The following is a 26,723-nucleotide window of genomic DNA, read 5'->3' as shown; positions in this document are numbered from 1 at the left end:
TTAATATATTATTATTATTATTATTATTATTATTATTATTATTATTATTATTATAACATGCATCAGGTCACAAGGGCCAAACTTCATTTTATGCCAGATTACTCAATGAAGATTCTAATATGAAAGAGAAAGAAATTTAACTTTTTGCTTCCCTCTTAGGCCATGTTCCATCGATCATTTTTATTGTATTTATGTTATGTTATTGTTAGATTTATGTCCTGTCTTTTGTTCAGAACCTCAAAGTGATGTACACAGCACTCTCTCCTCCCACTTTTCCCCATAAGAACAATCCCAGTGTGGAAGGTTGGACTGAAAGAGAGCACCTTGCCAAAATCCTGGGATCCTGATCTATTGAAAGGAAATGGGTGGCTTTTTGAAAAGAATAATTGCAGGCATGGAAAGGGAGAACGCAGCTGGAAGATGGGCCAAGATACAAGGCCCTCATGCCCCCTTTATAAATTGCACTGGGTCACTTGAACATACTACAGGAAAGTGGAGAAAAGAGAGATTTAGCTTCTTAGTAAGTCTTAATATAACTCTGCCATTTGAGCCAAGACACAGCAACACCATAGAGACTCTGAATTTTTCCATCAAGTAGATGTTTTTTACAGTCAGCATATCATGCATGTCAGGTGATTTCACATGTATCCAACCAAGTGGAAAGATTTGTGGTGAGCAGCTCAAAGAAAGAATTAGCCCTGTATCAGCCATGATGCTGCTATTAAAACCAGCTTCCATGCATAATCCAGACGGCTTTACTTCACCAACTGGTGTGTGTTAAAATCAAAATATACTTTGTTCACAGTAATAAGTAATGCTGTAAAATGTTGATTATCTCCATAGTAATTCAGGACTTAACAGGATCATTTAAATGGGGTTTATATGATTTGATTTTGGTAAAACCAAACCAGGTTCACTCAAATTTTCATACACTGATTGACTGAGGCATAGAAGGTTCATACAGGTTTACTTTTGCATGGGCCTTTTTTTTTGTCCCAATCACAGATAGGTTTGTGGATGCAAAATCAGATGCTGGACTCCTCCTTTTCCCTGTTTACCTACAAGGTAACTTCAAAAGTAGCAGCCGTTACATTGGTTTGATGGTGCATATCAGCATCATATGTACAATCTGCCCCAAAGCACTAGTATGAGAAATAACTATAAGGTCAAGAGGTGGGGGAGGTTGAAGTACTGCTTAGTACTTCCCTAAGCAGAATGAGATTCAGGCATTAAATAGTATATTTCTGTGGAAGAGATGTATAAATACAAGTATTTTTTCCAATGTGCTTGAATTAACTACATAGGTAGACTTTTATGTCTGATTTGTAAAATCTAATACTTAATTTGTTAGACTAGTAGGAACCATCATTAATTTGCCAGTATCATACTATGCAGTGTGTGCAACCTTCTTCCAATTGCATTTCTTTAAGTTGTTTTTAACATCACTTCTTATTTTATATTGATGAAACCCATTGAAAAATGTGCTGCTCCTTAGAAGGGAGATGAGCAGGTACACGCTTTATCAGAGGTCCTAGCTGAATGGGAAAACTTCTCTGGATGAAAAAAGGAGGAATGATGAAGAGGGCACAATTTGGAAAAGATTGGAGAGATCAAATGGGAAGGATTGGGACTTCAGAGTATGTCTGATTGCTTATTATACAATGCTTATCTTCATGTCCAACAGGTCATGTTATTTACGGTATGTGGAAGCCAGCCTCATAATCTATGGCCACCAATAGCAGGCAGGCAGAGAGAAAGGAAGGAAAGAATGAATGGCACCTTGAATTTGAATGGCTAGAAGAAGCATTGAATATGGGCAAGGAAAAGGTATGGTGGCAGAGAAATTTGACAAATAAATGGCAATAGCAACTGGTGCTTTTTTCCCCCAGGATGCACTGGGGTTGAAGCAAGGATCCATGACTGCTTCCTTTCTGAACAAGATTGTTAGCAAAGTAAATGTCAGCAAGATATCAAGTTAAATGTGGAGTGATGCTCCCAAGTATTCCACATTTACCATCTAAGAACTGGGGAAAGAAAGGACTGGAGTAGTAGAGAATAAGAAGTAAATCTTGGAATATAGAAAGTGTTCATTTTTTGACACAATCATTATAGAGCATTCATTTTTTCCTGTCATAAGAATAAGCTGGAAATTCTTCAACTGAACCAGATAAAACAAATTAAATCAAAATTATGGTTCGCAGAATTCTTTAATTCATTTACTATTTATAGTTTGTATTACCAAAGTCTCATGGTGGTTACAATGAAAATAGAAAAACAGTAGTTTCAAAAGTATAAAAATAACAGTTAAACATTCATTTTCAATGCCAGCAAGGAGGTCAGTTCTCATAATCTGCCAAGGGAAATTACAGAGGAGGTCCAAGTTACCAGATGAGTCCATGGTAACAAAGGGACAGCCTGCGCAATACTTTTAGGACATGTGCAGTGTGGCCTTTGTTTCACTGCTGAATCCTGTACTAACTAAAATTTGCAGAATAAAAACAAAGCAGACCCACTTACAGTATACTGAAAGAGTCCAACCCAGAGGGTACTGGCACGTGCCTTGTCATTTTCTTTCAAGAAAAGGTGCTGAAGGTGATAAAGGGCACCCCTGAACACCCCTGTTACCTCAGCCTAGGAAACCAAAGAGAGATCCAGGCCCAGAAAAACCCAGACTGCATAACTGCTCCTTCTAGAACTTCTAGAACCAGAAAATGTATCACTTCCTTGGGATTATTATCTTGTACAATGAGCACCTCCATCTTTTCAGCTTCAATTTATTATCCCTCGTCCAGTTCATTGCTCACTGCAGGCAGGCGTGATCATAATTTACTGATCATGGAGCCTCCTTTGGTCATTCAAGGATAATCCATCAATTAACTTGGCACACAGAGAAATGATGTCATAGCTCCTACTCTAAAAAGAAGAGTCCAGGCTCTTGGGGCATGAAAGGTGCATTATCTAATATTGTCCCCATTTATTTTGAAAAATTGGGTTTCTAGCTTCCTCCAAAAGAAAAAAGGCTACAGTAAAGACCTTCATTCTCCTAAGCCCTTGTACTCTTCTTGCGTGGTACTTCTCAAAGTAGTAAATTGCACATTAGCCCTGGGTACTTAATCACATCAGGTTGAACAATTTGTACCAAATTAAGAGGAAAGTGTTTTCTGTGTGTTGAGCAGGAGAAAGGGCATCCATGATAGATTCCAGTCGAAGGTGCCTCTGAGACATCTGCAGAATTGATAATCGTGTACTTTGAAGAGGGGACCGGACACAGTAACTGCAGTCCAATGTCAAGAGGGGAGACGCTGCTAATCCAACTCTCTCGGTCATTTCTTTTCTTTTTTTAAGGCAAAAAACATATTTCATATGTACTACAGAAGCATAGATCATGGGAGAGGAGAAAGGGATGCTTTGCCGATACCTGAGGCAATGTTAACAATAGCACCATTCTGCCACTTAAACCTAGGAGCCAGAATTTTAGGTAGAACTTATTTCTACTTAAGACTCCAGGAGAAGACTCAGTTCCTATACATATGCCTTCCCCTCTTTCCCAATTGTTAATATAAGTACAAATATAATCTACAGTATTGGGTGTCCCTCTCCAGATTGTACCAAGTCATCTTGCCTGCCTCCTGAAGAATCTGTCTAACGACCAAGTGGCAAGAGTAAGGACAGACCACGGAACAACGGACTGGTTTAAGATTGGGAAAGGAGTATGGCAGGGCTGTATCCTCTCACCCTACCTATTCAACTTGTATGCACAACACATCATGTGATGTGCTGGGCTGGATGAATCCAAGGCTAGGGTTAAAATTGCTGGAAGAAACATTAACAATCTCAGATATGCAGATGATACCACTTTGATGGCTGAAAGCGAAGAGGAACTGAGGAGCCTTATGATGAAGGTGAAAGAAGAAAGTGCAAAAGCTGGCTTGCAGCGAAACCTCAACAAAACGAAGATTATGGCAACCAGCTTGATTGATAACTGGCAAATAGAGGGAGAAAATGTAGAAGCAGTGAAAGACTTTGTATTCCTAGGTGCAAAGATTACTGCGGATGCTGACTGCAGTCAGGAAATCAGAAGACGCCTAATCCTTGGGAGAAGAGCAATGACAAATCTCGATAAAATAGTTAAGAGCAGAGACATCACACTGACAACAAAGGTCCGCATAGTTAAAGCAATGGTGTTCCCCGTAGTAACATATGGCTGCGAGAGCTGGACCATAAGGAAGGCTGAGAGAAGGAAGATAGATGTTTTAAACTGTGGTGTTGGGGGAAAATTCTGAGAGTGCCTTGGACTGCAAGAAGATCAAACCAGTCCATCCTCCAGGAAATAAAGCCAGACTGCTCACTGGAGGGAATGATATAAAAGGCCAAACTGAAATACTTTTGCCACATAATGAGAAGGCAGGACACCCTGGAGAAGATGCTGATGCTAGGGAGAGTGGAGGGCAAAAGGAAGAGGGGCCGACCAAGGGCAAGGTGGATGGATGATATTCTAGAGGTGACGGACTCGTCCCTGGGGGAGCTGGGGGTGTTGACGACCGACAGGAAGCTCTGGCATGGGCTGGCCCATGAAGTCACGAAGAGTCGGAAGTGACTGAACGAATAAACAACAACTCCAGATTGTGACCACATACAGTATGTAGCGGTAGTTGTGCTACTGGCCTCAAGGCTTTCTGTAGGTTTGGAGCAACAAAATAGTTATCTGTCCCCCCCCCCCCCATGAAGATTACAGTTCAGTACTACATCAGAAACTAGAGTTGGGCACAAATGGGTTTTTAAAATTATCCACCAAATTTAGGGGGCAGATAAACTGGGTGGATGATTTTTCCAAAAGTCTTCTACAGTGTTATAACAGCTGGACATAACAGCCTCCCCTTATTGGTGATAGTAGCAACACTACCAAATGAAGTCTACAGGGAGGAGTTCCTGCCTGATTTTTCCTAGTGAGTTTAGTAGAAGCACAGCAAGCCAAGAAAGATGCAGTTCCCTGGAGAGATAATTGTCCCATGAATGACAAGGCATTCACACACAGTCCTTGGCAACCTTATAATTTAGCTGGTGCAAGAATACCACACTCCATTCCAAGGCAGTTCTCCAAAATTTGCATCTCCTTTGAAACCAAATTATTTTTCATCAGAGTCAATGAGAACAGGTAAAAATAAACTGTAGGCAATTTTCTCTGCTCAACACTATCTGCAACTCCTTCAGTTGCAAAGATTGTGTCATGTGATATAAAGGAATGTTCATTCAACAGATAAAAACCTTGGATACAGAGAACTGTTTGGGCACTTTTTCAAACGTAGGTGTGCAAAACTGAAATTACCTATTTTTCTCCTCCAAAAATAAATCATTGAAAAGGGAAACTGAGGTTTTAAAATGGACAGATGGTCTCCTTTGGTCATTTGGACATCACAGAGCCCTGACAAAGAAATGCAGTGATTTTTCATTTTTCCTATAACTTACTTCATGTTCTGATATGGGACATTATCTAATGTCTACATCTGGATTTATAAGCCTATAGTGCAAATATAATACTTGTAAAACACTGATTATTTGACACAAAATGGAATGGAAAAACAAACTCTGGTGTCCAATTCTATTTAGAACAATCCAGCTCTTGTAGTTTGACTTTGCCATAACATATACTGGACTCCCCCTTCACGTTTTTATTACAATGGCCATTTGTACAAAAAACTGGATTGTTCACAGTTTTTTTTTAATCATAAAACTATCTGCACCTGCTAGCCAGGCTATAAAAATGTGGTTTCAAATTTGAAGCAATAAAATTCTGCAATTAACTTAAGACACACTACTCCAGTTATAGCCTAAATTCACACAGTGTCAATAGCATTCGATAATGCCCATGCTGGTTGGTTGCTGTTGTTTTCATTTATTTATAAAGTCCATTTGGCATCAGGGAATTTTCCCCAATATGTTGACTTTCTCACATTTATTCACATTAGCTTGTATCATTTTAACTTTAGGATCTTGAGGTTTTGATTTGCTTAATACAACTACCTAGTGTTTCATTTTAAAAGGATAAAAATAAAAGGAGGTAGGGACAACCAAATTTATAAGTAGAATGGACGAAGGTTTAATTGGCTATAATAAGATATAGCTGAAATTTTTAATTGGGATATTAAGAATATTTAAGAGGAAATATAATTGCTGTGCCACAGTCAAATCTCAGACATAAATCTATGATGGTTTCATATGAAATATAAACCATAAGGACAAAAATGTTCATAATACCAAAATGGAACAAGATTTTAGTCCCTTCAAGAACCCTCAAACAAGAACATATCCAAAATACATTGGTCAAGTCAGATGTAAAGTTATTCCAGGTATGTAGCTGGCACCGTTGGAACATAAAAGAGTAGACTCTTTAAGCCCTACTCTCAACCTAAATATATACCAGCTACTGATAATAGAAGAAAAGCTCCAGCTGAGGCTAATAGAAATATAGCCCGTCACTACATGCTGGGTCTTCTGGAGAGAGGGAATCTGATTTTGGTTAAACCCCTTTCCTCTTTCCCATGCCATGATCCAGAGATCTGCACACCAAGAGGATCTTTCCGTAAGCAATCTCCTGCTTTCTTGTGTAGATCGGTATCACCAAAATGTTCTGCTCCTTTGAGCAACTTGAAGTGGACAGTGTTTATGGCTCATTGTAAGTCTTGACATGTGATAGACTGAATCGGATCCATTAATTTCAATTATGTCCTTCCGTGCATGGATGCCAGCAGCATTGATCCCAGCACAGCAGCCCACAGAACAGAACAAACTAATACGTGAGGTTCAGCAGGGAGAACAGCATGCTACTGATGCAAATCATAGTTTGGCATTCTTTGGTAGCCTCAAATTCGTAAAACCAAAGATTTTATCAGGCAACTCAGTGATCCAGCTAGGGAAGAGACTGGCACTTCCAACATAAGGCTAGTGTAGTATACTTGGATTCCTATTAACTTCTAGCCATAGAGAATGACATGTTATTACAGTAAAGGGGGGGGGAAAAGATTAACACTAGCAAACTCCTCTGCTACACTCAATACTTCCAATTCACCTAATCTCAAAGGAAACCACAACAACTCCAGTGAGTGGAGGATAACCCCATGCTGCTATTCAGTGCTGCAAACAGGTGAGGAATATATCAAAGTCCTCAAGCACACATATCCCAGGCATACACTGAAAACACCAGGACAAAGTGGGATTGCATTCTTCTGGCCACAAATCCTGCATTACTAAGCTGTTTACATAGGATCACACCAGAAGTATGAAAGCTGTGACACTTGCCAATATCTGAAGTACCTCTAACAGGCAGGATCTACTCCTCCTTCAGGCATTCACTGAATACTATCCACATCCCAACAGATACCAACTGCACTATAATAAACGCAATAAACAAGGCAATAGTGGAAACACCATCCACCCACTGGCTGAAGCTTGACAATCTTTCTCAAGTAAGGGCTAATGGTTTGGTAAAGCATGTGCTAATCCAAAGGGCCTCTGTAGCTTCAGGAGGCTTCCACCCTTGTGTCATTCAGAAAACTATTGAAGGCCTAGTTGTTCTCCCAAGCCTAGGAGATAGAATGATTGGGGCACCTTTGTTTTGTCCTGTTCTGGTTTATTTTGGTTTGCTCAGTGTTGGTTTGGTTTTGGTATTTTGCTTTTCTGGTCAGTCGTATTTTTATATGTTGGGTTTTGATTATAAGTCACCCAGACTCCTTGGAGAACCCTATAAATTAACCAAACCAAACCAAACTTCAAGTTGCATCAGTAGAGCTGACATTCCTCTTAGGAGTTTGTCTCTAGTGGAGAAAGGCAAAATACCTAGAAGAATTCTGAAAGAACAAGGGTTAGCAATACTTATTTATCTCCTGCATATATACCTGGTTTTTCTGTAAAATATCCAATCAAAGAAGCAACATTGTCCCTGATCAGCTCTCTCTGTATTAAAAGTTCAATGTACTGAAACCCGATACTTTTAGCATCAAAGCAACTCAGCCAATGGCACTTAGAGGGTTTTGATGGCACAGCCTTTCTGCAACAGCCATGCCAGCTATTGCATCAAATGAGTATCTTCAGTTTTATCACCAGGACTTGCATCTTTCCTATTTCTTGCTACATCTGAGCAACAGCAATGGTTTTGGACATTTATGCTCTAAGATCAAGCTTGCTGGGCAAGTCTTACTTTCTCAGCCTCAGGAAAGGAAAGGAAATTTGTCATCTCTTTGGCAATTTTCACCACAATCCTGTTTATGCCAAATCACTACCCCCCCCCCCACACACACACAAAAAGATGATGATGGAAGTTGCACTCCAATAATCTGAACAGGATCAGGGCTAGGTATACTGATTCACTCTGTTTGTACTTTTTATGAAGATATGGTACCTGCAGAATATTCTCTATATATTTTTATTAATTGAATTAATGGATCTAATTGTCAAACATCAAAACAGACATACCTATGAAAGAAAGGGAAAAGATTGAAAAGAACTACAGTGGTATATAGTCAGAAATGTTTAAAATTTCTCTTCGATAGCCATGGCTTTTAGAAACCACCTGGTTTCTCATTCACATTGTTAACTGTTTCAGGTTTATGTTTTTTTTTAATTCACTGTATTTGTTGTACTTCACTTTTATGACTGGTCTTGGACCATAAATACATAAATACGTAAATAAATAAATATCACCCCCTCCCTCCACCTAGAAGTAGCTTCAATATTCCCAGGTCCACAGGAGCCCAGTTCACATGCACCAGTATATAATTGCTTAACATCATGGACTTGAGGGCTTCTTCTTCTTCAACATAGATCTAAGAGATAGCTATTTTCAACTGAATATAAATGTTGTTATGTCCAAACCAGTGTCTGTTAAAACAGGGAATCAACATAAACAATGGTATCAATAGAAGAGAATATTTGTAGCTCAGGGTTGAACTATGGAGTCCTTGGTGCTTTCTGACCCTTGTTGTTTTCTTGCAGACATTTCATTGCCAGACTAGGCAACATCTTCAGTGTGAAAAGTTCCCAATCAAGGAACTCCTAAGGAGAGAACAACACCTCCACCAACACAAGCAGGACAAGCCACAGTATATAAACAGAGAGCAAGTCTCACTCCCTTTTCTCACTGAAGATGTTGCCTAGTCTGGCAATGAAACGTCTGCAAGAAAACAAGGCTCAGAGAGCACCAAGGACTCCATAAATGATGGCATATTGATCAAGATCCAGAGTAGCTGGTCCAATTTCTACTTGTCATACACATGTTCATTTAATGTTCTATTCAACAGCTACATGAAATTGCTAGTGGGTCATTTGCCAGTTTGGGGTTCAGTATCATCAGTATGCTGATGATACCCAATTATATCTTCTGACCCTGGGCCACCTAAACGAGGCTGTCAACGTCCTGTTCCAGTGTGTAGAGGCTGTGAGGGTCTGCATGGGAAGGAATCATCTCCAACTCAATCCTACCAAGGTCAAGTGCCAGTGGATGTTGGGGCCATTTAGATCTGGGGATATCTGACAATCACAGCAGCCACATATCTCGTTGCTAGGCAACAATCAGCTCATGCTGCAAGTCAGCCAGTGGGGAAGGTGGGGTAGTAAGTTTGGTGCCTCGAGTGACAGCAACCAATCCCAGGGAAGGAGGGATGATGGAGGCCACAATCTCCTACCTGTTGCTGTTGTGCTGTGGCTGGCACGATAAGGGATCCGCCAAGAAATTTTTCCCCCCAGGGAGATATTTTAAGATGAAATTAAAATGGCTGAAAAACTGTGCCCAACAAACGTGTTTGGGATTCAATTTCCTAGAAGATTGGAGTGCTTGGAGATTTTATGATCTGTCCACATCTCAAATGGATGTGGCGCTCCCTCTAATAGGCAGTGCCAAGTTAGGAGCGCATAATGGACAGCAAAGGCTTCCTTCTCCCAAACATGCCAACGCCGCTCAGTATCGGAGAATTTGTGTGAAATGTAGGGCACAGAACCCTCTGATCATCTTTCTGTAACAATACACAACCAATGGAAACTTCAGAAGCATCAGCCTGGATGATAAGGAAGGGTCAGGATGTTTTAAAATAGGTTCTGCTGTGAACAGAGCTTTTAGGTGATCAAAAGCCTGTTGGCATTCTGCAGTCCAATTGATCGCTGCCCTGGGTTTCTTAGCTTTCTTTTCATTTCCCTTACCCTTGGTTTTTAACAAATCAGTGAGCAGCAAGGCAATTTGGGCAAAATTGAGAATGAATTGGCAATAGAAATTAGAAAACCCGGGGAAGCTCTGCAATTGCCTTCTTCTTTAGGGCACCTTCCAGGCCAACACATCCCGTACCTTGGCAGGATCCATCTCTATGCCCCTATGGGAAATTTGGTACCCCAAATAGTCCAACTGGCATTTGTGAAATTCACATTTAGAAAGTTTGGCATACAACTAAGCTTTTAGCAATCTCTTTAAGACCTCCCTGACCAGTTTCACATGGTCTGCCATGTTGTCGCTGTAAATTAAGATATCATCGAGATACACAAGCACTCCTTTGAATAAAAAATCATGGAGAACCTCATTTATGAGCTGCATGAAGCATCCAGGAGCCCTGCCCAATCTGAAGGGCATCACCAGGTATTCAAAAGCCCCCAACGGGCAATTAAAAGCAGTTTTCCTTTCATCCCCTTCTCTGATGCGCACCCAGAAGTAGGCTTCCCATAAATCCAGCTTGGTGAAAAATTTTCCTTTTGACAAGTAAGCCAATATGTCTTGCACCAGAGGAAGGGGGTATTTATTACAAACACTAATAGCATTTAGGCCTCTATAGTCAGTACAGAGCTGGAGAGATCCATCTTTCTTGGTGCGGAACAACACAGGAGCATCAAGAGGGGAATTGGCAGGACAGATGAACCCGCGCTTCAAATTTTTGTCAATAAACTCTCGCAACATTGCCCTCTCTTTGAGCATCATGGAATAGACTTTTGGTTTAGGGAGTGAAGCTCCTGTTTCCAATTCGGTAGCACAGTCCAATTGGCAATGGGGCGGAAGCTGGTCAGACTCAGCTTCACTGAAAACTGCCTCTAAGTCTCTATATTGTGGTGGAATTTGAGGTTCTCCCAAGGCCACTTTGGGTTTTGGAGGAAGTTCAGCCACTCCTTCCATTGTCTCTAAGTCTGGAGGTGGTTCAGGTTCAAGCCAACTGCCATACGTCCCATCTGTGAATGTGAGTCACCCCGTGGGCCAATCCACTTTGGGATTTCTTTGCTTTAACCATGCTAAGCCCAGTATTATAGAGTGATTTGCTATTGGGGCTACCAGGAACGTCAAAGTCTCTTTATGAGCTCCTATCCTCATTTCCAGAGTTTCCGTATAAAACTGCATGGGACCCCCTTGCATGTCTGAACCATCAAGTTGGGTAAAAGCCACAGAATTTTTCAATCTACCAACCCTCAGTCTTAGTCCCATTACTACTGCAGGGAGCATTAAGCATCTGGTACAACCAGAGTCTATAAGTCCCACTAAGTTCACACTTCTGCCAGTTCAAAAGGATTTGAGTTTTGTCCCCACTATTATGCTTTGGCATGGTCCATTCACCACTGAAGCATGGTGCCTGTTGTGTTGGGTTACCGCTGCCTGTTTTTGGGTGCCATTCAGGACAGGCGGTTCCAGTTTCCCTGCAACTGGAATTCTTCGTCCACCAAGTTTTCTTCGATGTCATAAAATTCTGTAGGCATGAGCTCAGTGCCTTCTTTGCCAGGTGTGAGCTCAGTGCCAATGGAGCCACTACTGGAGATTTTTTTAGATGGTGGTTTAGGCTTAGTTCTGGATGGTTTCTTCCATGGTGCTGCGTTGACCAAGAGACACTCAGCAATGCGATGGTCTTCTTTGCTGCATTTAAAACAATTTCCACTTTGGATATGCCATTCCTTTTCTTTCTCCCCATCCTGGCAGGTCTCTCTTCAGCCAGCTCCCATAGTAGCAGTGGGGTGGTGCTTCTCAGATGTATGCATGCATTGCTGCAGTTTCACTTGCGCTCGGGTTTCCTCAACTTCTCCAGCCAGGCAGATCCAACCTTGCAGGGTGGTTGTTTTTTCACGCACCAGAGCCCACTCCAAGATCTCTGATTTCAAGCCAGCTCTAAAATACTCAATTTTCAGTGATTCTGGCCAATCAGTCATTTTGCCTACCAACTTCTTAAATTCAGATGCATACTCCAATACCGACTGGTTCCCCTGTCTAAGGGTTTGTAGACTGGTTCTGGCCTGCATTGCAATGAGGAGGTCTTCAAATCGAGTATGCAGTGATTTCTCATCGAATTCTTCCAGCTCTGGTGCTTCAGCTTTGAACAGGTCCACAGCCCAGTCGTCTGCTTCGTCTTCTAGGTGGGCTGTCACATACTGGATCTTAGCTTCATCATCCAGAAAATCTCTTCCCCATTCATTCATGAACCCTCACACCTGATTCATGAACCAAGTCAGATGCTTTGGGTTCCCCCAAATTTCACTTTTAAGTCTCGTATTCCCCAGCCTCTGCCACCAATTCTCTATCCCAGTCCTGGTAAGTAATTTACAGGCTGGGGCCCAAAAGAGGTGGTCTTTCACCAGTTAGAAAAATATTCTTCTTGTGGGTCTCTTGAAGCTCTCTGGCCAGTAACTGCCATGGCTATCTGACGCATTTGTCAGTTCATCTCTTTGAATGCACCTTGCAAACCTGACATACGGCCACCTATCTCCGACATCTCATGCTCCACTCTGCTAATGTGCTGCTCAGATTTGGACTGAGACCCTCTCTCCATTGATGTATGTCAGCTGGTTTCTGGTTCTGCACCACATCCAATCTTATGGGACCATTTGCCTTTTGGATCCTGCAGTGAGGGGTTGTGGCAAAAATCCACTTCTGCAAATTGGGTTTTGGCTCTGGCTCCCTCAACCTGTGCCCTTCTCAACTTGTCCATCATTTCTGTTGCCAGTAAATCCATCATGGTGGTATTGCTCACCTTTGGGTGCTGTAAATCCTCACTTTCAGGGGAGTACTGCTGGAAAAGTCTCCTTCTTCCCAAAGAGACACCTTCATCAGTACTCTCTCCATCTGCTTCCTCCATCTCAGCAGACATCAATAAGCAATCTGTTGTGGATGGCTGGGAAAGTTTCACTCCTGTTGAGGAGACACCTCCAGCCATCAGGATGAGTTCTTCTTCTTGCCACTCATCCAGGACAGTTGAGATTGGTCGACAACCCGAAATCCACAGACAGAACTACTTCCTCAGGGAGATCAGTGTCCTCAGGGCAGGTTGCCATTCCTTTGTGACTTGGAGCTTTCTGTGATGATCCCAGTACCAAGATCCTAACTTAGAAACTCTCCAAACAGTCCATCAGAAAGCTTAAAGAATTCTTTATTAAGGATCCGATTAACGCAGGACAGTAATCAAAGCTCCAAGTGAGATTTTGGCGCCAAGACATTCAAAGTGATTCCCTCCTCTGATCTCATCCCTCCTCCCTGTCTCACAGACAAGCTGTTTCTCACTCCTAAGTTCCCCACTCCCCTCTTAGCAATTCATTAGAGTGATTAACAACCCAGGTGTCTTATCAGCAACAGAGGGTCCTTGGCTGAAACGGCTGAGGCAAAGGAATGTGAAGCTGACACAGGTTGGTTCTCTGGGAATGCGGTGAATGTGTGAAGCCAGCTAACATGTGTAGAAACTTCTAATGGCAGGCAAACCAAGAGAAGGAGCCTGACAGGATATTCCATCTTTAACTTTGTATGGGATAGCACTTCCCCATTCAAGAGTGGTGTGCATTCTGGGGGTCATCCTGGACTCAAGCTATTGCGGGATGAGCAGGTGGCAGCTGTGGCCAGGAAGACCTTGCACTGCTTCATCTGTTGCACCAGTTGCACCATTTCCTAGACTGGGAGGCCCTCCAGACAGTTATTCTTGTCTTAGCCAGCTCGTGGCTCAATTACCGCATGGCACTCTACATGGGGTTGCTCTTGAAGGCCACCCAAAAGCTTCAACTAGTCCAGTCCTGGCCAGTTCAGTCTGACAGGTTTCACATGTTCCAGGTTCCTTCGATTAAGTAGTGTCATCTCTCAGGATCCTGGAAGCATGCTTTCTTTGTCATGGCATCTGCCCATCGGGAATGTGGTTCCTCCGGACATCTGCGTGCCTCCCACTCTGATGATATTCCTGGGAGCCTTAGGACCTGGCTGTTCTCCCTTTTTGGGTGCATGATTTTTTTGTTGTTGTTGCCTGTATTCGCCATCTTGTTTATTGTTATATGCTTCACGTTTTAACTGCATTTTGTTCTTTTGTTTTTTATGCCATGAGCCACCCAGAATCGAATGAAATCAGGGGGCATCTAGGTCAATTAAATAAACAAACAAACTTCCAGAGATGTACTGGGGGTGTTTTTATTTAAGTAAACCTCTGAAAATTAAATGCAGAGGTGGGAAACCTTTAAGAAATAAATCAATGAATAAAAGCTTATCCATTTGACCATCCAATCACAACACTAAGTTGTCCACACAACATAGCATTACTACAAATCGTCAAGTTTCTGTTATGTGAACTGACCTATCATTGAGTATACCTACAGGAGCAAGGGAGAAAAAGCTTCCCAGTGATATCTTAATTACAGTATATCTCCATACAGGCTAACTGGGACCACTGGGAGCTGTAGTTCATCAACCCCTGTATAGTCACAGCCTCATTGCCCTTGAGCTTCAGGATAGGTTTCAGGAATCCAGGACTGGGTTCAGTTCACACAGCACAATAAGTCATAATAGAATTTGCTTCATTTCTGGCCTAGCATATTGTGTGAACCCAGCTAACTGCGGCTTACTCAACCAAACAAGGTTAATCCTGTCTAGTACGATATGAACCAACTCCAGATTTTGGCATTTCCTTTTTAAAAAATCACAGTGATCATTGCTAGAGTAGACCAGGAGAGAGCTTGTTTTGAGATCCCCCCCCCAAAAAAGCTCCCCATTGCTGTCCAGAGCTAGATAGATCATTGTCTAATTTAAGACAGCCTATTATGTATATTTTAAATGGGAAAATGAGGAAATACACATTGGCTATATTCTTGATTTCCTTATTGTCCTTATTATAATATTCTGCTGAACTCAAGGAGAATACGGTGTACATTTACTTCCAAAGAAGCAAACACAAGAGGCCAAGTCTTAGAACCTGGAGGATTATGCAGTTGGTCAGCAATGCCAGTTCAGTTTTCAGCAAGACAGCAAACATAACTTATTTGCTGCATTTCTTCCAGATAAAATCAGACTAAGGATTAAGAAAACAGCCATCAAAGAAGAGGTTTGCAACATATTGCATCACTGTACAATTTGCTCATTTGCAAATCTTCTTACATTGCAATCTATATACCTTAAAGTACCTTCAGTTCTACTGAGTTGCACATTCCCATAGTCAAACATCCCAATAAATGCAAAAGCCAGGGGCTCGAATTTTTTGGCATTTTGGCAACCCTAACTGTCCAGTCTCCTTCTTCTCCCCACCCCTAGCTGCTCTTTGCCATTTTTATTAGAAAATAACAGCTGCATTTCTTCAAAGGGCAGCATTCCAATGACCTGATAAGGGAGTAGTCTGCTCCTAATCCAAATATGACTGAACCAAAGGAGGCCCTTGCAGAGTTCTAGTCCTCGTTGTTTCAAGGCTAACAAGCCCTCGGACAGACTTCCAAATGGTCCATCTGGATAATTCTCTTGCTCTTTCTCTCTGCTTGTTAGTTCATTGAATTTCTTACTGCATGTATCACTTCCCCTTCCAATTCCTGCAGCATAATTTCCCCATGCATCATTGTCAAAAAGTAATTTCACAACATGAACAGTTACACTCCAATAACTTCTAAGCAAAGGGACTTAGGTTTTACTTTGAATTACAATGGAAACCAGCTCCTGCATTCATCTGGATATCAGGTCAATGAATTTGTATGTTTGTCAGTGCTCCCCATGAAACAAAGAGAGCTTCGAATGCCGTAATAACTTAGAAAGAAGTTTACATACTACATCAAATGATCCAGGAGGAAAGGAAACACACAGACAGCCAAATTAATTATGTCACATTTTAAAGGGAAATTTCTCTACCCTACCAGCTATATGTGTATGTTCCAAAAGGGCTTCCAGACTATTGTTTCCGAAAAAATGTTACAAAGTTATTCTAGAGCATTAAAAATAGGAATGAGCTAGCAATGATACCATAGTAATTATACAACAATAATTAAGTAATAATACAAGGTCAGGTTCCAAGTATTTTTGCAGATACTACTTTGGTATCTTAACAGCAGGTTGAGCAGCAGCTAAGAATTCTCCCCATAATTTCCACCACCATCAAATCCATCCAGCTGAACTTCTTCTATCCAAACAGTTGAGAGCATAGCAGCTACTGCTTTTTGGTGGAGAGTTGGTAAGCATACACATGGGCAATAAGACGGCAAAGTAGTCTTCTTTTCAGGCTAAAGCAGAGATGGGCAATCTATTTCAGGTCAACGCCCAGATATAGAAGTATGGTGGAGACTGCAGTGGGTGCAGCTATTAATCCAAACAAGATTAAATTCTTGTCATTTTGAATAGATGTTTTTAATGCATTAGAATCGTTAAATGGATTTATCATGCATAGAGGGTGGCAAAGAAGATAATTATTCAATGCTAGAATGAGAAACTTCTTCCAAACCTACAATTTTGGATTATAGATGTGGGTTCATTTTCCATTTATGATGCAGGGAAAGACTGGTGAATATTATTTTATTGATCAAAGTTTAATTATTTAGTTAAAAATTAGGCTGGCTTGTATTTTTATATAATGTACATGGCTTTGTGCATATATGTTTCCTTCTTTTCTTTTTCTTCCTTTTTTGCATAACAAGAGTGTTTAAAGTGCCCCAGAAAGAATTAAAACCATGCCAAAAATCCATTTAAACTCTGCCCCCCCCAAAAAAAAATTGGCAGTGTGGTGATGAGGTGTCCAAGGACTATAAAAAGGGCCTAGGACTACATGTGACCCACGATTGTCCATCAACTGGCCTAATGCAAGTTTCCAAATTCTCTTTACTTTTCTTCTCCAGAGAATATATTTTATACTACCTCATAACTAAAAGAAAAATGGCATGCTTTACTTGGCATGTAGTATTTAATATACTATTAAAAGTGTTCAGTTAAGTTAGAAAGCAGATTAGCTAAAAATGTATTTCAGCAGAGAGAGAATGAAAGACAGAGAACAGACATAGGCCTAATTTACTATAGTGTATTATTTCTGTTTTCTCTCTTATTGTTTTCTCTGATCCAGGTGGTGCTGTGGGATTTGAAGCATCAACAAATTGAAAACCCTCTTTGACCAAATATAAGAGTGGATTTATTTTAAAGAAGAGGTTGAATTTATCCTGGGCTCAATCATACTATTTCTGCTTTCTGGTGCTTTAGTAATAATCACCAATAGGGGGAATGAGACATGACTTGTAGACAGAAAAACAGAACCCCATTCAGAATAAGTAGGAAAATCTCAAATGCATCAAGGTTGTCCAAAGTCTAAAATTACTTGTTTACACCACTGCCTTGACCATGCATCCATGCAGCTCTTCAAAGATCTTCAATCTCCTGAGAATTAAGCCAGAAAATACTTTGCCATTTTAATGCTGGCATTTAATAATTAATTAATTGATTGATCATAAATTGCAATGAATTGTTTGGAAATCCTGCTGGTGATATGTTACTGTTTTAGTTCATCTTTGTTGCACTAATAAAGAGCTTGTTCTGAATTAACTGCCACAGCCAAACCCCATACTAATTCCATTTTTGCTACAGAGTGTGCAATCTCTAGCATAATCAGTGTTGTACATAATCAATAAGCAAATACATGTTCAAATGAAGTGAGACCACTTCCCTTTAACAAAAAAGCAGTTGACTTGAGCAACTTCACTACAGGCTTTGCTCATAGGAAGGTGTTTTAAGAGCACCCTGGATATACCCTGAAATCATTAATAGTTAGCACATGGTATTGAGTGCCAGAATGCATGGAACTGGGAGGACCTTGAAATGAACCTGAGATGAGCATCCAGAGACTAATAAACATCCATTTTAAAGCTTTCAGATGTGGCTGCTGAGATGAGATGAACTTATGAAGTCATAACAAGCAGGAGCATACTTTATGCCCTACAAGTAGAATGAGCAATGTTGTAGCATGCCCTCTAGGGCTGATTATGGATGTACATGACAGAACTGAATATGGCACCCAGCAGTGTCAAATAAGAAGCCAGAGGTTAATGCCATGCTGCAAACAGACTAAGAGTGCAGAACAGGGAACAAAGTTCAGAGACAAGCCAGAAGTCAAGAAAAGCACATCATGTTTGACCAAAACATGTTAAGTGAGATAATTTAGCTTACCCACTGAATTTGCAGATGACCAAGTCAATAAGTGTTTCAGAAGTAGAGGAATTATATTGTACAGAGACATTCTGTTATTTATTTATTGCTGTATGATAACTCATGATTTCTCCTTCAAATGGTTAGTGTGCATCATTCTTAGATGTGTCAACAAAAGGGACCAAATGGAGCAGTGTGATACATATAAATCATTTTATTGATGGTGTAATCACCTATAATATATAATTCTGGCAGTTCTCACTGGGCATTTGCTGCATTAGTGTGTCAAATGCACTACCTTCTTGCTTTATCAGGGACAATCCAATAGTAAGACAACTAGAAATCTTGGTACAATATCTTTGGCCTTTCAGAACTATGTCTATGTTTCCTGAGGAACTTTTATCACAAATCACACAGCATCAAGATGTCCAAAGTTGGGCTGATGAAGGTATAATTGAAGATTAGTGGATCCTGCAAAGAATATAGGAAGTATGTTGTAAACAAGTGCAGAAATGGTATCAGGCAGGAAATATGACATAACATGAACTAAAGTCTTCTATTCAATGGAGCCTCACACCATTTTCTGCATGTACCAACCATCATCCTTGACTCAAACAATATCTAGCAGGATGGATCTGATATCATTACTACTTTAGATATGATTATCTAGTCAAATTCTTCCAGCAAAGATAGTGGTCACACCAGGCAAAATCAATTCTAATGCATGTCTTCATGCAGTGCTTATCCAGAGTGATGAAGGAGCACTTGCCCTAGAAATTCTTTTAAAGGAGAAAAGAATTTCAGAGTGATTCTCATTGGTGGAATGTGCAGTGATTTAATTATGAAGGGGGCCTGGGGTATAAATGAATGTCCTGTTTTTTCATTGTTTATTTATCTCCACAGTGGACTGCAGCCTCCCTATCTAACCATACAATGAGGGAACTCTTCCCATTGGCTTTCTTCACTGGTGGTACTACTATCAACACCAAAAGGAAGACTTTTGATAGATTATTCAAGAATTTCTCCATCCCCTAGACAAATTCAAAGAATTGTCCATTCAGTTCTTCTGTCCCCAGAGGATGAAAGAAAGAACTGGAAGGCTTCTGGTGAGGATTCATGGTGAACAAGACATCCCTGAAGGAGTGGGAATGGCACTGCTGCAGAAATCAGTGGCCAGACAGTGAATTCTGGCCAGCATAGTCTCTCCAGAAAAAGGAGAGATTGTGAGATCACCCACTTGCATTCCAGATAGCTGCTCCTTGTGAGTAGACTGCAGGAACTAAGGTTTTTGTGGTTGGCTTGTGAGTTGAGTCGCTGGGAGTCAAGGGATTTCAATCAAGCTTACATGATGTAATCAAGCCCACATAATGCAGCTATATGGACATAAGGTTTGCAGGAGCCTCACATCTTAAATACTTTCAGATGTAACTAATTTACAGATAAAGAGAGATTCTCTGAGTGACAGGATAAGAAAATTTTATTTCGTGAGTCAACATTCTTTCTGGACTACAAAGGGAAAAAAGGTTTAAAAGATTTTAAAACTTTTGGCAAAAAGCTTAACAAGGAGTGGATGCAAGAAAGTTTAAAACAAATAAAGGGGATAATTATTTTGAAAGATTTTGGGGGGTGAAACGAACCAGACCTTTGTGGGAATGTTTTTGTTCATTTGTTTGTTTACTATTAAAGAGTGCAAACAATTGGTGGATTTTACAAAACAAAAGATAAAGGCAATATGAGCCAGACTGTGATACTGACTTTAACTATGGAGATGCTGACTGTGAGGCTGACTATAACTACCGAGTGCCATTTGAAATGAAAGTATTAAGTATTAATAGGAAAAAAATGGGAGGAAGCTTGCCTTTTATCTTTCCCTTGTTTAGGACACTTTCATTTTTGGATTATAATATCATAATGGCAACCATCAGAAAAGTGGCAAAAATAGTAGGGGGGAGGAGAGGATCACTAGAGCAATCTTCAGAGAGAGGAATTACACCAGATTTGCTTCAGAAAATGTTTAAGCAACTGGGCAGTAAGTTAGCTGAATCAATTGATCCTAAATTGGCAGCTTCTGAAAAAAGAATGGATGAAAGACTTGTAAAGATGAAAGAGGAGGTGAAAGAAAAAGTCAAGAAGATGGAAAGCTCTGTAAAACAAGTAAAGAATTAAAATTTACACTATGTTATAATCTTAAAGAGAATTTTTATAAAATGATGTATCGTTGGTATATGTCACCAGAGAAATTGCCTAGAATGAATAAAGGCACTTCAAATTTATGTTGGAAATGTGAACAACAAGAAGGGACATTTTATCATGTTTGGTGGATGTGTAAAAAAGCTGGAAAATTCTGGATTCAAATACATATGGTGATTCAGAGGATTTTAAAGATTAATATACAATTGGGACCAGAGGCTTTTCTTTTGGGATTGATGGACAAACAGCTGGAAAAAAATCATGGAACTTTGTTTTTGTATATGATAACTGCAGCGAGATTATTGTATGCACAAAGATGGAAAGATTCGGCACTACCCACAATGGAGGAATGGTTGGTGAAGATGATGGAACTTGCTGGGAAGGCTAAATTGACTTCTTTGATCACAGAAAAAGACAATATCTACATTTATTGCTGACTGGAAACCCCTTATGGATTTTTTGCATAAAACAGAAAAAAATGAACTTATGATTTATGGTTTTGATTACTAGACAGGATAGTTTATAGAAAGGAGTTATCTTGTAACCACCGAATAAGAGGTAAATTTATAATTGTACTTATAACTGCTGTAAAGAAAGAACGCGGTGGCGCTGCGGGTTAAACCGCTGAGCTGCCGATTGGAAGGTCGGCAGTTCGAAACCACGCGGCGGGGTGAGCTCCCGTTGCTAGTCCCAGCTCCTGCTCACCTAGCAGTTCGAAAACATGCAAATGTGAGTAGATTAATAGGTACCGCTTCGGCGGGAAGGTAACGGCATTCCGTGAGTCATGCTGGCCACATGACCCGGAAGTGTCCTATGGACAATGCCGGCTCTAAAGGCTTAGAAACGGAGATGAGCACCGCCCCCTAGAGTCGGACACGACTGGACTTTACGTCAAGGGAAACCTTTACCTTTACCTAAAGAAAATGAGAAGCTACTTCTTTGTATCTTTCTTCTTTCTTTTCTATTTTTCTTTTAGTTTTTTTCCCATTTCTTGCACTTTTAGCTTTCTGTTTTCTCTTTTCTTTTTCTTACTTTATATTAGTTTGTATTAATTTTTACCTTCCTTTTAAAAAATCTTTAATAAGATTATATAAAAAGAAAAAAGAACTAAAAAAGATATGAAAGAGAATAAATCTAGCTGCAAATGAGAAGGCTTGGCATAGGGTTTTGTTTTTCCTCAAGAGTTTGAAATGGAGCTGTAGTTTGAGATTTAGCTGCAGGTGAGATGGAATTTTCCTTTCAAAAGAAAGGTATTAAGAATATCAGTGCTAGGGGATTTCCCATAGTAGGGGCAATTATTTTTATTTTTGTGCTTTCCCTCACCAGGGCTTCGGACTGGCCAAGTCAAAGATATGCACGTGTGATACTTTGGCCTCAACAGAAGCCAAGTAAAGAGTAAGGTGGTTGTCTGCATCCAAAATACTTTTCCTTTGCCCTTATGTAATGAGATTAGATTCCTTCCAGTATGCATTCTAAAATACCCATAATCTATAAAGAATAGACTACGGTGTCTTTGTTTCTTAAACCTTTGCTTGATTTACCTTTTTCAGGCAAACTGGAGAAAAGTAAAAGCAACCTGCTAAGGTGGCAATATAGCATTTCCCCACTAGTGACTGACCCCATCTTCCAGAGTCATACATGGTTGCACCAGTTTAACAGGCTTGACATTGCCTCCAGCTAATCAACAGTTGAAGATCCAAGGTTGCCTCCATTTAGGCATCCATCTGATGAAGACCTGTTCTTGCATTCAGAACATTAGTTTGTTATGAAAGCAAGGATGCCTCATAGGTACATGGGTCATTAGTGCAAATCCTGTGACTTCCACAGGAAACACTATTTTAACAAATTCAAAAAGTAACCTGTGCAGCTTTATGCACTTGCTACTCAATGTAGATTTTTTGTTTATTTATACTGTGGTCTAAGTAGAATCGCAAGACTTATATACCATCCAAGGAAGGGAAAAAATGGAGGGGCACAATCTGAGACCCCAGGGCTATATGCGACCCCACCTTACCCCATCTATGGATGAAGCCTACAGGTTCCATGAGAATTCTTTCAAGGGGAATGTAAAATGAAATCAAGAGATCTGATAAAAGAAAGACCAAGTTGCCAATGGTTTTCTTATGTACAATTATCAGAAAGGTTCAAAGTAGATAAAATATTTTATGGTTTTGGACAATGTAAGACTGAGGTTGAAATAGAATTGTGTACAAATGATGAACATGTAATTGCTAAAATGTATAAACTTTTGTAGAAATTTGAGACTGAAGAAGAACAAGTGAAATAATGTATGATAAAATGGGCTAAATATTTTGGTTATAATATACAGATGGAACAATGGGAAAATATGTGGTTGAAAGACTTGAAATTTACATTACATTCTAGTCTTAAAGAGAATTTTTATAAAATGATGTGCCATTGGTATCTGACACCAGAGAAATTGTCTAGAATGTATAAAGGTACTTCGAATATATGCTAGAAATGTGAACATGAAGGGACATTTTATGATGATTGGTAGACGTGTAAAAAAGCCAGAAAATTTTGGATATAAATACATGCACTGATTCAGAAGATTTTAAAGACTAATGTACAATTGAAACTAAAGGCTTTTCTTTTGGGACTAATGGATAAACAGCTGGAAAAAAGCCATGGAACTTTGTTTTTATGAATGATAACTGCAGTGAGATTATTATATACTCAAAAGTGGAAAGGTTCTGTATTACCCACAGTGGAGGAATGGCTGGTGAAGATGATGGAATTTGCAAGATAGCTACACTGACTTCTTTAATTAAAGACAACATCTAGACTTTTTGCATGGAACAGAAAAAAATGAACTTTTGATTTGTGGTTTTGATTTTTATAAAACATTAGATAATAGAAAAAAAGAGCCTTTTTTGTAACCATAGAGTAAGAAATAATCTTGTAATCACACTTGTATTTCCTGCAAAGGAAATTGGAAGCTTCTTCTGTTTCTTTTATCTTTTCCTTTTGCACTTTTGCCTTTCTCTTTTTTTCTTTTTTTCCTTTCTTTTCTTTCTTTACTTTGTATTCGTTTTTGTTAGTTTTTATCTTCTTTTTAAAATGTTTAATAAAATTTATATACATTTTAAAAAAGGGATTTCCAAAAATGGTCACCAAATTTTGATTTTTAATATGTCAAAAGGGGAAAGTAATTAAATATATGACTGAAGAAGTTAAATATAGTTTTTAATCTAATTGATTTATTAGATAAATCTGATTTAAATCAATCATTAAATATGACCAAAGAAGTCAAATCTAGCTTTTGTCGTGGTCTCACTTACTATTTTTTAGGCTGTAGCTCCCAGAAGTTCCTTGGCCCCCACAAAACTCTCCATGTCTGATATTTAGCATTCTCCATTTCTGAAACTGGTTCCAGAGGAGGTGATAGGGCAAATAACCACAGGGTAGCATTGCTTGACAATATATGTTTGCCCAAAGGCTATGCTGCCTTTGGAAAGAAATAACTTGCAGATGCTTGACTGAGGCTCCATGTGCATCTCACAGCAACCACTTTCCATCAGAAGGTTTTCCACTATGGGCATTCAAAGGAAAGGGGAGGAAAGCTATTGCTTTTAAACCTTGCCAACAGTGGATGGGATTTTGATATTTATTGAGGCAGGACCTCCTCCTTGCTCCATTTGCTAGATAGACCTGGCTTTTACCGATGCAGATGTTTCTTAGCCGGCAAAATAATAATGGTTTAAGATTGACTGTTTCAAAGGCATTAAAAAGGAACCACACTGCACATCTTAACCAGCCCATTATTTCCTGACCTATGCACTACAGTGAGGATTACAAGCAATGGTACCATAGCAGCTGTAAGTCATCTGCTAATTTACAATAACGAAGAATTTTGTAATAAAAGGTTTGGCACAGAATTGCTTGCACAAACTGCAGCATTTTTGCAGCCCACAAGCCCCACATTGCATTCCTCTGATGATGATTAAGCTCATTTCTTTCACTTAGGTGACTGGGGGAGAAATGTACGAAAACAAGCATATGTACATTTCCCTTCCCTGTATTGACTTCAGACAGCTATAATTTACTAAGCAACCTACACGGCTCCACCAGACAGATTCTTTGTCTATGGCTTTCCATTACCGCTCAGCTGAGAAAATATCTTAGGTATGCCAAATGTGTATATGTAGAGTAATCAATAGGGGGAATAAGGGGACGATGGAAAGGGAAGGAGGAGGAACAACTTAAATTGAAAGTCAGATAGTGGGTACCCAGAAAGTAACTTGATTAAATACCCAGCGGTGGGTGCTATTTCTAATCTGGTCTGTTCAGGTGTTTACAACCTCTTCTGTATTAGCCTCATCTGACCCAAGCCTGATTTAATTGCTTAGCAAATGTAATTTTATTAAAGAGATAAAGATATAGCCAACGCTAATAAGCTGCCTTTGAAATATAAAGAGCCTTTCACGGTTGGATTTTTAGTTAGCTTGCTGCTCTTTCTTTAGAGACTAATTGATTTTCTTGACATCTCTTTAGCCTGGCAAACTGCCTGCCTAAGTACTTTATCTGACCTTCAGGCAGCCTGCCAGCTCTTGATCCAATATCTACAATGGGTATGTTGTAGTAGCTCTTTCAACTCTGATAACAGCTAATGTACCAGAGTTGTCAAGGCAGGAAGTCGATGATCACAAAATTTCTATCATATTGCCTATCTGGGCCACCTTAGTTAAACCTCTTGGACTGTGTGGAACAGAGAGCTTTGAGCATCTGTACACATTTGTGCTCAGAGTAAACAAAAGCACACAGAAAAACAACATCCTTCGAAAGCAAAACAGGAAAATCACCCTTTCCACCGAAGAAAGACGTGGAATTTGTCACTTGGAATGAATTACTCCAGCTGTCCTGTGATGACTAAAGGCTGACCAAGATCTACCCAACTAAATCTACATGGCTCTGGACTTGCAGTTTTCAGGGGAGAACTCACCATCCATTACATTAGGAATGGAGGACACTGTCCAAAACACTTTGCAGTAGGGCATGAAATGATATGATGGAACACTGATGCTTCTTTTAAGCCCATGGATGTGGACACCTTTTTTTTTCCCCTGAAAGACTATGGATGTGCAGTTGATTTAGCTGAATGGATTACTTGGGGATATTCTGAGGGGGAGCAGGATTCCTTCCAAATGGATCAGAGTTACTGTACAGGTATCAGGTGTGAAAGAAGGCAGCAAAGCTTAGAATCCAATAGAGAAAGGAGTTCTCATGCCTGCTTAACTCCTCTTTCAAAATATTAATTCAACCAGCCATACGCTTGACAGATCAAGGTAATATTTTCTCCAGCTGTATCATTTGTTCAGCAGGAGTCTGATGAATCCTGCTAATCTCAGCATCATTTTACCAAGTTTCTTAGCTTGGAAAAGGGATGCTGATGGCCATTCTGCTTCCATCCCTGGCATTGTTTCAACCAGTTTGCAGGTATACATGGAAATATTTGCCTCCCAGAATGAAGATGTTAGCCCCTTCCTCAGCACTGCAATTTCTAAATGGCATTTGGATTGGAGCTTATTCTTGTTGGAAGTCCTGGCAAATCCAGCATGCCTCATTAGCATGTGAATTAGCATGTAAATTGAGTTGTCCCACAATGCAACTCTGAGGAAGCTGTTTGTTGCCACTCCCACTTCCTCTTTCTCTCTTCCTTCCTTCTTTCACCCAGGGAGAAGCAAGCATGCTGCTCTGTTCTCCATTCATCAGGGCCATGTGCTCGGGTCTTGATGAAGGATTCTGCCCCTTTCTTCCACGCAGCTCTTGGCAGCAAATAGGGCTGAGGGTTTAGGGCAAACTAAGTATTTAGAAAGAAGAGAAGAACAAAGGAACTTCATCTTTTCCACCAAGATGGATGTAACAACAAACAATAAAGTTGGTAAAACTCTTTTTTACTTCTTAACCTAATCTCTCTAAGCGTGTAATTCTTTAAGGGCTGAGTGTGTAAGATCAGTAACCTGTGTTTCTCTGACATGCTCATTGATGCTATCTAAGATAACTTTCTTTTTCTGTGCCAGTTTCTCAGCTGCATTATAAGCTCTGCTCCATTTCAGTGATTCTAGCAGGCCACTAAATTGGCTTCAATTCTCTCCTAGTTTATTAATGCAAGAAACAATTCAGCTTCCACTTTTCTGGAAGTGCTGACAATTCTGTT

The sequence above is a fragment of the Candoia aspera genome, chromosome 1 (assembly GCF_035149785.1).
Source record: "Candoia aspera isolate rCanAsp1 chromosome 1, rCanAsp1.hap2, whole genome shotgun sequence".
In the NCBI taxonomy this organism is placed as follows: domain Eukaryota; kingdom Metazoa; phylum Chordata; class Lepidosauria; order Squamata; family Boidae; genus Candoia; species Candoia aspera.
Note: the sequence above shows the minus strand (reverse complement) of the source record.